Genomic DNA, 14,531 nt, shown 5'->3' with positions numbered 1-14,531 from the left:
CTTATGGAGTATGTGGAAATTCTGGTAATTAAAATAGAACATACGGTAGAGAGTATTTTAACTTAAGAGTACAGGTTTTGAATTAGAATGTTAGAGCAAGCCAGACAGGTCCTGAGGCAACCGAATGGGGGAAGTTCTCATCATAAAAAAAAATTTAAGAACCAAACATTAGTTAATATATAATTAGAGACAATCAAAAGTGGAAACAAATGAAACATTAAATAATTTTTTTGTTGAGAATCTATCAGTTTTTTTTTTTTTTTTGAAACTAATTTCCTGGGAATGAGGTAGGTAGGTTTCATTTAAAATGGCTTCTAGTAAATTGAAGATGGTTGAAGGGTAGAATGAATGAAGATCCTGATATGTTGAATACTTTTTTCTTTTTTTCCTAGACTTACTACAGGTGCCTGAATATGATTTCCATACACTTGTTTGCACATATGTCAAGTTTCCTTAACCCAGGAAATCTGAACACTTCAAAGCACAGAGGAAGTATTTCATCCAGGGCTTACTGTTTCTCTCTAATTAGGATATTCAAATTGGTGTCTGGCCTGATACTCCAGGACTGCTCTCATAGTTCAGCCTTCTTAAAAGGAACTAGAAACAGTATTATCTCCAAGAGCTTAACAATGATCCAACATTTCTAACAATTGAAATCCTCTACTTTTTCTTAAAGTGTTCAGGAGAAAATAAACCTTTTGGGACAGAAGGAAGTGAAAGTAATACTTCATTTTAATATTTAATGCTATTTCTTTTAAAGGTCACCAAAATTAAGTTAAGCAAGAGATTTTAGAGAGTACAAACATAAATTCTAGATTCAGAATTGGTTTATTTTGTTTTATTGCCATTGAACTATTTAACTTTTTAAAAAAAGTGGAGATGATAAAAATGACTCTGAAAGAATATAGCATAAACCTTAGAATTTATTCAAAAAATGTGTGGCTAGAAATTATATGTATATTGACATGATTGATATCATTTTCATCATAGAAATATATTATAGCTGTCCATTTAATATATTTTAAGCTAGTTAATTGTGGATGTGACACATTGGAAATTAAATATTACTTAAATTTATGTAAGGTCAGAATGTTGTTATATTGAAAGTTATTTCATCTAATACTTTTTTCTTTGAATTAAAAAAAGTTCCAAAATAATATCCCATTGGAGCCAGATAAAAAACTCTAGAGATATAGAAAGGAAAAGATAATGATTTCCACATAACTGTCTATTTCTATCTCCTCTGAAATCAACTACATTAATAGTACAATGTGTGATATTCATTGGTATAGACCAATGTATCAAACATGTATACACATACTTAGGTAAGAAAATATTACTGTACATGTTGTCATCACTTTGCTTTTTTCATAGACTTCCAGATTAATAAAACGTTCTTTTTAGTGGCTGGTTTATATTGCATGGAATGGACACGCTATAGCATATTTAATCATATTCCTGTAGATGATATTTAAGGTTATTTCAGTTCTCCTTTAACACACGCAAGAGCATCCTTGTACCTATATTCCTATGTTCTGATGCTTGTATTATTCTCCAATAGGTTTAAGAAACCTATTGGACACTAATACAATATTGAACACTAATATGACTAATATTGGAATTTCTGCTTTTAAGAATATTTGAAATTTCACTTTTAATAGATGTTACTGGATTGCTTTCTAAGAACTTCTTAGCTTTTTATATGCCCTCCATTGCATAGAAAGCACTAGTTTTTCTACATTCTTAGCAGCATGCATTAATATTTTTAACTTTGCCTTTTTGACATGTGGCATCACATATTTTTTAAATTTTAATTTCCCTGACTATTAGTGAGATCATAAACCATTTCATTTGTTTGTTTATATTTGGAATATGTGCTTCCTAAAATTGCCAACTTTTATATTGGCTCTTTTTCATTTATCAGTTTGTAGGACCACTTTCCATTCTCTCAGGCTAGTCATGAGACTTGGCTAACTCTCACTTTTGTCTCACTTGTTGTGAAGAAGATTATCTACTCTGAGATTTTAGGATCCAAAGTTAGTTTTCTTATCACAGAGACTGGGAGCAATTTGTTTTGTCAAGCAGCTAGCTGTCTTCTAGGACAACTAGGGCCAGTGGGACTGTGCTGCTGGCCCAGGGATTCCACATAGCAAGGGCCCAGGAGGAATTTTCTCTGTTCAGTGGATCAATGGATTCTGTTGACTTTTGCTAACTTTCTCCGTACAAAAGCCAACAAATTTGAGATCTCTGCCTTGGAGGAGCAGCTCTTCTGTTTCTGTGTAATTTTTCCCTTGGCTGTCATTCTGCCTTTTAGGAGAAGGGAATTTCTATCATGGTCTCTTTGGAGATGCGGATGAAAATAGGGACCTCAGAGACATCCCCTAGTCTTTGCCAGTATGCTTGCAGTGGTTTTTGAATTACCCCAGAGGGACTTAGATTTTCTGTGTTCAGATTTTAAATTACAGATTTACTTGACTCATGAGCAGAAATTTTTGAACTTGTACTTTCGAAATTACTTTCTTGATGAAATGTTTCTCAGTTTGGAATTGTTTAATAAAGTTATACAGCCAATATAGCATAGCAATTAATAGTTAGAATTTGAAAAGAAAAAATTTAAGATCCTAGTGATTTTACTTGTTAAGAGGGCCTCATTTCCTTATCTATAGAGTAAACATCATTACTCTTACATTGTAGGATCATTTTTAAAATTGGGAGTTAAATTTTAAGAAGTTATCTAAGATGCTTAGCAGAGTGTCGGACATGTTTTAAAGACCTACTAAATAAGAGCTTTAAAAGAATGTTTAAAATTAAACCTGTAAGTGAACATTAATATTAAATTAATTTTCTGATTCTGGTAAGTCTACTGTGATTTCCCTCTACTTAGCAGTTTTCACCATTGCTATTCTAATAAACACCTCTCCATGTCATTTCTTTACATGTATCAAAGTTTTTCAAGCAGTTTATTCTTTTTCCAGCTTTGCAAAATGGACAGATTTCCTTTAGAATTTTAGAGTTTTTACCTAAAATGCACTAAAAATAAAATGCACATTTGCTGTGATAATCAGCATTTTACTTATTTGGTTTCTTGAGAGAATCCCAATCATAGTTTTTGAATCAATTTATTTTTAATAGATTAAAATTGGCTTAATACAAGTAATGGCAGTAGCAGAGAACTCACTAAATGGAACAATCATAAATGTTTTCCCTCTCCTTTCCTAAAGGTTTCAGGTAAACCTTGAGTTTTAAGTAAAGACTTAAGCAGCCTTAGGCTCTGCAAATAACAGCTCCAGCAACAAATCAAAGAATGATGTTTATGTTCCTCCATAGAAAGATCGTTACCAATTGATCTTTTCAGCAAAACCTACACACATGAGTAGCTGTAGAATAATTGCAGTAGAATCAGTATACTTTTTGAAAGTGACCAACAGTGCTATTTGGTGCTATAAACCATTTGAAGGCATTCTATCTGGAACACATGGAAATGTTGGACTTTATTTTGATTATGTATTGATAAAAAATCATGTTTTTTTTTTGTTTTTGAAGTTTTGTTATTATGTTTCATTGTGTGTTTCATGGGTGAAATGTACCAATACTGACTATCCTTGCTTCAAGTAAAAGGCAGTTGATCTTAAGAGAGTTTAGACAAAAAGGCTTGCATCTTCATCCATTCAATGAGCATTCTTTAAGCACTTCCTGTGCAATCGTTCCTGTGCCAGGTTCTGGGGATGTAATGATGAAAGACAGAAATGGTCATGGTCCTTATGAAGGCACAGCTTAGTGGAAGCACCGTGCGTTAAACAGATAGTTATTAGAGTAATTAATTACAGCTGTGGTAAATGCCATGAAGGGAAAGTACAGACAGAAGGAGAATCAGGGAGACCACTACATGGTTGCCTTAATATTCAGATCTCGCACAATAGAATTCATTGTTACTAATTTATCACCGCATTTTACAGTAGATCTCTTGAACTTATTCCTCCTTTCTAACTGAAATTTTGTGTCCTTTGACTAACGTCTCCCTGCTACAGCCCCCATCCCCTAGCAATTGTCATTCTACTATCTGCTTCTATGAGTTTAATTTTTTAGATTCCACATATAAGAAAGATCATATGATATTTTTCTTTCTTTGTCTGTCTTCTTTCACTTAGCCTAATGGCTTCCAGGTTCATCCATGCTGTTGCAAATGACAGGGTTTTCCTTTTTTTTAAGGCTGAATAGGAGTCCGCTGTGTACATACACCACAGTTTTGTTATCCGTTCATCTGTTGAGTTGATTCTGTATCTTGATTATTGTGAATAATGCTGCAATGAACACAGGGGTGCAAATATCTATTCCAGATCCTGATTTCAATTCTTTTGGATAAATACCCAGAAATGGAACTGTTTGATCATATGCTAATTATATTTTTAATTTTTTGAGGAAACTCCATACTGTTTTCCATAATGGATATACTAATTTACATTTCCACGGTGTACAAATATTCCCTTTTCTTTACATACTTACCAACACTTATCTTCTGGTGTAAGGTGATAGCTCATTGTAGTTTTACTTACATTTTCTTGATGATTAGTTATGTGTTGAATGTTGCCATATACTTGTTGACTGTTTGGGTATCTTTTGAGAAATGGCTGCTCAGGGTTTTTTTTTCCCCCATTCTAAAAATCAGGCTATTTGTTTCCTTGCTATTGAGTCTTTTGAGTTTGTTATGTCTTTTATATATTAGCTCCTTATCAGATGTATGGTTGGCAAATATTTTGTCACATTCTGCAGGTTGTCACTTCACTCTGTTGGTCACATCTTTTGCCACGCAGAAGCTTTTTAATTAGATGCAGTTTCATTTGTCTGTTTTTTTCAATATCCTGAAGTTTTGGATGTGATACTTGTAACTGGACAAGGGAAGGCAAGAGGATATGAAGGGAACTAATGTTTATTGATTTTTTACTATGTGTCATGCACTTTAAATATTCTAATTTAATTTGAATAACAGCTTCAAGAGAGAAACATCCTTATTCCCATTTACACACGAAAAAACTGAGATGCAGGGAAGTCAGGTTAGATCTCCTGGCTCTCAGCAGCTGTGCTGAGCTGAGCTCAGACCCCTCTGACCCCACTGCTTCCAGTTTCTTTAGCCCTTCTGCTAGACTGTTCACATTCGCTAATAGTCTTCCTTTGCCTTAGGCCATCACACTTCATGGATATTTTCTGTAAAAATGTTACAGAATATTATAACAAAGTCAGAGTTCCTTCTCCTCACTTGAGACTCTCAAAGCAAATAGAAAATGAGACGTAATTTGGATTTCCTAAGGGAAAAAATTAATACTCATGAGTACTTGAAATAGTTTCACTTGAAAATAATCTAGAGATGGTCAATAAAACAAACCTTTTAAAAACCGAGTAATACAGAAAGTGTTGTTGCCTTGGTAGTTACCAGAGAAAGTGGTCAATTCTATTAGTACTTGTTTAGCTATGTACTTTTATGCAACACAAGACCTTTACATTAGAATCTACGAAGGCTGGCTTTTAAAAAATATTAAATTAAATGAAAATATGTTTCACAGTCATGCGGCATGTGAGGCTGTACAATTTATTTATATACATATATGTGTGTATATATATGTGTGTGTGTGTAAGCTTGTGATTCATGTAATTTCTGCTGTGAATGTAAAAATGATCCACAAAGGAGAAAAGACTGACACAAATACACAAATATAGGAAAGGAGAAGAAAATTGCTTTCAGATGCAGAGAATTGAATGCATAATTCAACAGTTAAAAAGAATAAATTTATGACCAGCTGATCAGTTAACATTATTTGCGGCTTCCTGTGGTTACATGATACAACTAATTCCATTCTCTTTCTTGAGCCACAAACAACATTCATTTGCCAATATGAGAATTAAGCTGACACACTCAGTAAATGGATCTAAAAACCAACTAATAAAAGTGGAAGTTTGTGGATATTAGCCTATCGGTGTCAGTTTCAGCCTTCACGCAAAACACCGAGCCTGCTTCCCAGAAATCTCTAATCCATTGTTATTCATTTAGTATTGGACATCGGTTATTTACTTATAAAATATATGACCATTGCAAAGGTCTGTGAGTGCAGTTGCATTAATTATTCATCCTAAGATTCTGAAGCACGTTGGAGGTTCTGAAAGGTAATTTCTAGCTACTGATGGGAAATGTTCCACGTGAGAGCCCATCAGCAAGGTTTCAGGAAACAGTTCATGGATTTGGAAAGTAGAAACAAATCGGGTACTTTTATCATTTCCCTTAAAGTTCTCTACCATAGATAGAATAAGATAATTAGGAAAGATACATTTTTTTTCCCTGAAAAGTTAATATATTACAAATGTCAGAAATGCATAAAGTTGTATCTTATTTAAATCTCCCTCCAACATTTCCTTAGTATAGACTAAGAATTGCAATATCATAAGATTATAGAAATTAGATTTGTTTTTTACTATTTTTACTTCTTTAATGGGATAAAGGTATGTCACACTTTATGTATAGCTATATGAATGTAGAGAGCTAGGCATAAAGGCAGAAGAATTAAAAATTTATTAATTCATTTAAAAATGCTTCATTTAAAAAAATGTTTTGGATTGTTTTCCATGGTATTTGTTTAAATACTAAGCTCTCAATGCCCTAAAATGATTTCTTTTTATTTTAATTTTTGTGGACAAATTTAGTTTTAACTACTCTAAAATGTAATCATTGATTTTATATGTATTACACATACATATATATGTTACACAAAGCATAAATATATCTCACTGTTAAAAATTCGAACCACAGAGAACTATGGTCAGTAAATTGTAGAAATCTCCTTTTGATATTTCTTCCTAACACCTCTATTTCCCTCTTAAGAGGTAACATAACAATTTTACAACATCTCTTCTATCCCTTTTTTCTTCATTTACATACAAATACATGCCTATATACACACGAACACACACGTACATATATGTATGCATATATATACACATACATACATGCATTTTTTTTTGCAAAAATAGGATATGTTTTTAAGAATTAAATTTATTAGACATATTAAGATAAATCTCACACATGATGAAATAATTATTTTTATAATTATTAACTCTTTTCTTTTGGGTTCAATTACCTAGTGTAAATTTGTAGAGGTCTTTCATTAATGGTAAATACTGCAGTCTTTTGTTCCATGGTATCAAATGCAAAGTGCTTAGAATACATTACTGGTTTAAATTTTTTCTTTCTAATTAACCCTGAAGATTATATTTGCATTTTCTGATTAGATAATCTGCAAAGGCAGAGTCTAAAAGTAGAATAACTATATAAATATATAGTATTTGATCTTGCAATGAGAAGAAAGAAGAATATATAACTAGGTCTCTGACTTCCATGGGAAACTTAGTGAATGAAAAGGAATCTTAGTGTTTTAAAAGAGTTAGAGTTTTTGTTAAAGATATGAAGATACTACCTTACTTGAAAGGGGAAATAGAGGGGAAAGGAGTAGATTTTAATAAGTTTAATATGTATTATGTTTCAGAATATATTTAAAACATTTTATCTTATTGTAAACCATCTCTTCTTTTAAAATTTAAAAATGATTTATGCACATAGATAAAATAATTCAGATAATATAGAATGCTAGCAAATATCAAGTACAATTTTCTACCCTGGTCCTAGGACCATTATCAATGCCACTCTAAGAAGTACTTTTTAAAGTGTTTCTTTATCCTCTCAACCCCAAGGGTCCAGAAGCCAGTTATTTTAGTCTTATACAAACTGAATTTTTTGAAAACCAACAGAGATAGATTCTTTATTCTCCAAAAATAGGAACTTGTGATATCAAGATATTTGAGTCTTCAATCATAGGTTGAGGTTGTCTGAATGCTTCTGTGGTTCTGATTCCCAAAGCTGGGGATATTCTTATGATAATTTATGTCAGACAAGAAAGGGTTATTCACAACTTGCTATTCCAGTGTTTCTCTGGCCATGCCTGTGATTAAGAAGGAGACTTAAAATGTATACTCAAGAAATACTTATTGAGTACTTACTATATGAAGACATATTCTAGGTTTTGGGAATGCATACATGAGCTAAACAAAGTACTTGTTCTCATAGAGCTTATATTTTAGTAGGCCATATTGGCAGTCAACAAGAACCAATACATGATATAAGGTGAGGTAGTCATAAGTTCTATAGAAATATAATGCATGAAATGATATATTTTAGATAAGATGCCAGGGAAGGCCTTTAAGAGAGAGAGAAATTTCAGCAGAAACTAGAATGAAACCAGAAAGTGAGGCATAAGAAGGAAAAGCACTCTAGGTGGAGGGAATGACAGGTACAAAGGTTCTGTGGCAGAAGCAGTGATTTTGGAGCATTGCAAAAAGGCAAGCCTCCTGGAATGCAGGGAATATAGGGGAGAGTAACGGGACTTCAAATAAGAGACCAGAAATGTGGCCAGGGAATACATCAAGTAGGGTTTAGAGACCATGGGAAGAAGGACTTTTGATTTATTCTGTATAATGGGAAGCCATTGGAGGGTTTTGGGCAGGGGATTGGCGTTATGTGTTTTACATTTAAAAATGTAAAAGGAATTGGTTTAGCTGCAGTGTGTCTGTTTATGGATGGCAGTTGGACATTTTAGTAGAGGATGCACCCTACAGAGGGTAAATATAGACTTTAGAAATGTAGACAAATACCACTGTCATCCTGGAGCTATTCTATGTGAATCCCTCCTTGGTAAGTTTCTTAAGGCGTAAGATGCTTTTTTCAGCTATTTCTAAAGTTCGTTGAGGAGGGCGGGGGGAGGAGAAGGAGGGGGAGGAGGAGGCTGGCGGGGGGGCGGCACACAAAAGGCAGGCTGGGAGAACAGCAAAAGCACACCCTAGAAGGCAAGCACACTCCTAACATTTGCAGGGTCAGAAGCAAGAGTTTAAATGAAGGAACGTATACAGCATTTCTAAATATTTAAAAGTTATTAAGTTAAAATGCATTCTGTACTTATGCCATGACAATTACACCTGGGAGATAAAGTGTAAATTTAGGATTCTTAAACTTGTTGAAGTTCAGCGAAGAAACATGGCCAGCTTTACCCTGTCCTTGGCCCAAGCCCTATCTCTTTTCTTTTACTACCAATGGCCACATGCCTGAAATGCATATATGTGGGCAATTTGTCCCTATGTTCAAGCTTCATCCATACCCTCTACAGACACCTGTTCCTTGGTGACAACGCAGGCCAAGGGCATGCACATGGCAGGTGTGGTGTGATGTTCATAAAAGTACACTACTCAGGTATTCCTTCAAGAAGGACTGTGGTCTCAATGCTAGGAGTGTTTTTGGCATACAACTTTCAGATCATCCACTTTGGAGATGCTCTAGCTTCAGAGAGCTGCCTTGCTTAAGTCATACCTTTACAGACAATGCACATGTAATGACTTTTGGAGGCAGGTGTACAAAAGTCTGGACATTTGAGCCCAGCATGGGACAACTCTGACAGACCGTTTTAGATCCAGGCTGTCTCTCTAATTACAGTTAAGGGAAGAATGACAAAAGCCATAATGAGCCAGTTCTGAATTGATAGAGGATAAAGATGAACGGTAAAAGCTCCTGATCAGATAAACTAGCCCCACCTCCAAAGGTCTCAAAACTTGACTGAGGAACCATAGCTCGTAAATGTGCTGTACCATATGCTATGGAAACCAGTTAAGGGATAAAATTGTCTTTCTCTGTGACTACCATAAGGCTCCCATTTTGGGAAATATGATACAATGAATGGGCTGGAATAGCGTTTTAAAACAATTCTGAGGTATATTTTGTTAAGTTTGTCTTCTAAATAGCAATTTTTAAAAAATTAAATTAAATGTGAAAAAAATAATTTAAAAGTTACTTCATCCAGTTAAAGGTTTTTTTTTTTTTTTTTTGAGATGGAGTCTCCCTCTATCACTCATACTGGAGTGAGGTGGCATGATCTTGGCTCACCGCAACCTCCACCTCTTGGGTTCAAGCGATTCTTCTCCCTCAACCTCCTTGAATAGCTGAGACTACAGGCACGCACCACCATGCTGAGCTAAATTTTAAACAATATTTTTAGTAGAGACAAGGTTTCACCATTTTGGCCAGGCTGGTCTCAAACTCTTGACCTCACATGATCTGCCCGCCTTGGCCTCCCAAAGTTCTAGGATTACAGGCATGAGCCACTATGCCTGGCTGTAAAGTTTCTTTATCTGAATATTATTCAGTTCAGCAAGTCCCTTTAGTATGCACTGACCTTCTTACCTTTGGAACACGATAACTAGAATTTTGCTGTAAGATGCTATGTATTATTTAAATTAAGTTGGTAGATGTATTGATTTTGCACAATAGTCATTTGGAAAATATAATTTTAAGAAGATCACTTTTTAGAACAGCAGTAAAAATATAAAGTATATAGAAAAATATTGCAAAATAAATATAAGCTCTTTGGAAAGAAAATTATAAATTTATTGACAGATACAAGAATAACTAAATACATACAGAGTGATCTCATGGTTATACATGTAAGAGAGTTGTGAAATTGTCAATTCTCTTCAAAATAATTTTCAGATTCAATCACTTCCAATAAAATTCCCATTTTTTTAAGGAACTTAAAAGAATCTATTGTAATATGTTTTAAAAAAACCAAGAGGATAAAATCAGCCAAAGCATGCCAGAAGAGCCACAGTGAGGTAGTAGAATGAAGCCTTGTTTTGCCACATTCCAAAACTTATTATAAATTCATAGTGATTAAAACGTAGTAAAGGTAGAGTAATAGGCAGATCAACAGGAACAGAATAGCAATGACAGAAAGATGCATACATACATGGAAATTTGATTAATAACAGGATAGGCATTGCCTATTAGTTGGAAAATATAGTCTCTTTAATAAATTGTGCCTCTACAATCAGTTGTCAATACAGGAAAAAAAATAGAAAACTTTTTATTCCTATATCACCCCACAGATAAAAACAAGTTTTTAGATAGAAAGGAATAAGGCCAGGGGCAGTGGCTCGTGCCTGTAATCCTAGCACTTTGGGAGGCTGAGGCAGATGAATCACTTGAGGTCAGGAGTTTGATAACAGCCTGGCCAACATGGTGAAACCCCATCTCTCCTAAAAATACAAAAATTAGCTGGGTGTAATGACATGGCCTCTAATCCCAGCTACTTGGGAGGCTGAGGCAGGAAAATCTCTTGAACCCAGGAGGTGGAGGTTGCAGCGAGCTGAGATTGTGCTACTGTACTCCAGCCTGGGTGATAGAGTGAGACTCTGTTTCAAAAGAAAGAAAGAAAAGAAAGAAAGAAAGAAGAAAAGAAAGAGGAGCAAAGTCAGCATAGAAAATAGTTTTTGAAATCAAGACATAAAAGAACAACCTATAAGTGAAAGAATTACTATAGCCCATCAACTATATTAAGTGAAACTATTTCCTCATCAAAACACTTGATAGAGAGCCAGAAGATAATCCATAAATTGTAAGAAGGTATTTGAAACATCAGTAATGGACAAAGTTAGTTTTCAGAATAGATGAGAGTCAAAAAGAAAAAAGATAATTAAATAGAAACATCAACAAGACACATAGTTATTTCACAGGGACAAAAAAGATAATTAATTGGCAAAACTATGGGATACATTACAATCTCATTGAAATCAAGGAAATTCCAAGTAAAATCAGAATGAGATACCACTTTACAACCCTATATAAGCAAAAAATTAAAGTTGAAAAATATTGTTTTGAAGAGGATATGTAGTTCTAAGAACTCTCATTCAGTGCAGAAACGCATATAAATTGGTAAACCACTTTAGAAAAGAGCATTACTAATTTATAAAAGTGAGTATGCACATATCCTATGACTCAGCAATTCTACCTGTAAGTATATCATGGAGCCATGGAGGAGAGCTTACACATGAGCATGAGGAGAAATGTACAGGAATATTCAGAACACTGTCACCTGTCATAGCAAAACAGCCATAGTAGTAACAATGACCATAACAACAAAACAAGACATAGCCCACCCTCTATTAGAGTAGAATGCATACATAAATTGGAGTCTATTCATACAACGGAATACTCTAATGCAGTGAAAACGAATTATCTGCAGCCTGCACGTGTCAGTATGAATGAGTCTCAAAAATATGTTGATCAAAGAAAGCAAGTCGGCCTGGCATGGTGGCTCACACCTGTAATCCCAGCACTTTGGGAGGCTGAGGTAGGCGGATCACCAGAGACTGGAAGTTTGAAACCAGACTGACCAACATAAAGAAATCACCTCTCTACTAAAAATACAAAATTAGCCAGGCATGGTGGCGCATGCCTGTAATCCCAGCTGCTTGGGAGGCTGAGGCAGGAAAATCACTTGAACTTGGGAGGCGGAGTTTGCTGTGAGCCTAGATCATGCCATTGCACTCCAGCCTGGGCAACAAGAGCGAAACACTGTCTCAAAAAAAAAAAAAAAAAAGCAAGTCTTAGGAGAACATTTACTATAAAAAAAAATGGGCGAATCTGCAAAAATATATTTTAAGGATACATAGATAGATAAAAAGCCAGAAAACACTTGACATAAACTGAGGATAGTGAACCATTCTGAGAAGGAAGAAGGATGCAATCAGAGGCATATCATAGGGGTAGGTGGTATGTGTAGATGTTGGTAATATTTCAGTTCTTAAAGTGGGTAGTATGTGCATGAATTTTCATTTCTTTTGTAGTCACTAAACTGTACATATACATTGCTTGCATTCTTTTTATCTATGTGTTTTATAGTTAAAAAAGGAATACTGGATATAGACAATTTCGTGCTGATATGATAGCTTGATTACATTCCAGAACATAAATAAGTTCTATCTTTATACTTCATCATTCCTAGGGCATGGCTTTTGCTACCAAGGTCTCCTCTCTAAGATGTCTGCTGAATCTGCAAACTCTACATTCTAGGTAGAGAGAAGAAAGAAAAGGAGAAGAACAAAAACCTTCTTTACAATTTATCTAGCTTCTTTTAAAGAGCTTCCTTTTAAGTCTCACCTAATGGCTTCTGTTTACATATCATTATCCCTCCAAATATACATGAGTGTGGATCATTTTAGTTACACATTGACATCTTCAATACAATAAGTTTCCCATTAATAATGAAGAGGAGAGAATGGATAGTGGATCAGTATCTTGTGGTGTTTGCCACAATCTTTTAAGTAGTTTCTTTAAAGAGGTTCACCTGAAGTTAACTTTTTGACTCTTTGCATGTCTGAAAATTACTTCAGTTTATTTTTATAGTTAATTAATTAGTGATGTAAAGAACTTTAGGTTCAGAGATTCTGCCCTTTGCAGGAACATGGATGGAGCTGGAGGCCATTATCCTTAGCAAACTAACACAGGAACGAAAAACCAAATACTGCATGTTCTCATTTAAAAGTGGGAGCTAAATGATGACAACACATGGACACATAGAGGGGAACAACACACACTGGGGCCTGTTGGAGTGTGGAGGATGGGAAGAGGGCAAGGATCATGAAAAACAACTAATGGGTACTAGGCTTAATACCTGGGTGATGAAATTACCTGTATAGCTAACCCCCATGACACAAGCTTAGCAAACCTGCACATGTACCCCTGAACTTAAAATATAAAAAAAGAATTTTAGGTTCAAAACATTTTTCCCCTCAGAATCTTAAAATAATTATTTCGTTTAGTCTCCTCGCAGAATCTTAAAGCATTCAGAATCAAAAAGTAATACAATAAAGCTCCAATATTGTTTTTACTTTAGGTATTTTTTTCTCTTTTTCTCTGAAAGACTATAAATGTTTTTCTTGAAGTTTTGTAATTCATTTAGTTAAACATTTAGAAATTCAGCCTGTCAGAGTTTATCAGACTGAAGATTCTTTTCTTTCCTCAGCTCATATATTTTCTTGAGATTATCTTTATCTTATTTTGTTTGATTGGTGTTCTCTCTTTTGAGTTCCTTTCTCTTACGAGTTTTTGCTTTTTTGTTTTGTGTTCTTACAGGATAGATACAGTAACTTATGCTTTTCTTCTCTATATCTCAACTTTTTGGTCATATTTTTAATTTTTGCTTTTTTGTTCTATATTCAAAAACTTTCTTTGAGTTTCTCTTCCCGATCATTCATTTTTCAGTGTTATCTATTACTTAACTCCTTCATTTGACAATTTTGTCAGTTACTTAGTAACTCTTTTATTCAGTTTCTTTTTTAATTTTTTTCTTTTCAAAAGGCAAATTGCTTATTTTTTAATTTACAAGGATTTTTTAAAAAATTTGTTCTTGGCACTTTACAAAAGAAGACATACAGGAGGCCAACAAACATATGAAAAAATGCTCATCATCACTGGTCATTAGAGAAATGCAAATCAAAACCACGTTGAGATACCATCTCACACCAGTTAGAATGGCGATCATTAAAAAATCTGGAGACAACAGATGCTGGAGAGGATGTGGAAAAATAGGAACACTTTTACACTGTTGGTGGGAGTGTAAATTAATTCAACCATTGTAGAAGACAGTGTGGCGATTCCTCAATGACCT

The 14,531-nt window shown here is 34.3% G+C and overlaps 1 long non-coding RNA gene across 2 annotated transcripts in view; it reads right to left on the bottom strand.

Moving 5' to 3' along the window:
- Positions 1–3,083: 3,083 nt before the first annotated feature.
- Positions 3,084–14,531, bottom strand: part of LOC141580821 (uncharacterized) — a 50,859-nt gene continuing 39,411 nt past the window's right edge. Inside the window, exon 4 of one of the 2 annotated variants that reach the window (XR_012513173.1) lies at positions 3,084–4,886. This is a non-coding gene — a long non-coding RNA (uncharacterized LOC141580821). Of the gene's footprint in view, positions 4,887–14,158; positions 14,530–14,531 lie in introns of those variants that run through there. The other variant, XR_012513175.1, reaches the window with a different exon arrangement.

This window comes from Saimiri boliviensis, chromosome 1 (assembly GCF_048565385.1).
Source record: "Saimiri boliviensis isolate mSaiBol1 chromosome 1, mSaiBol1.pri, whole genome shotgun sequence".
Taxonomy (NCBI): domain Eukaryota; kingdom Metazoa; phylum Chordata; class Mammalia; order Primates; family Cebidae; genus Saimiri; species Saimiri boliviensis.
The sequence above is the reverse complement of the archived record's forward strand: the minus strand, read 5'-3'. Positions and strand labels throughout refer to the sequence as shown.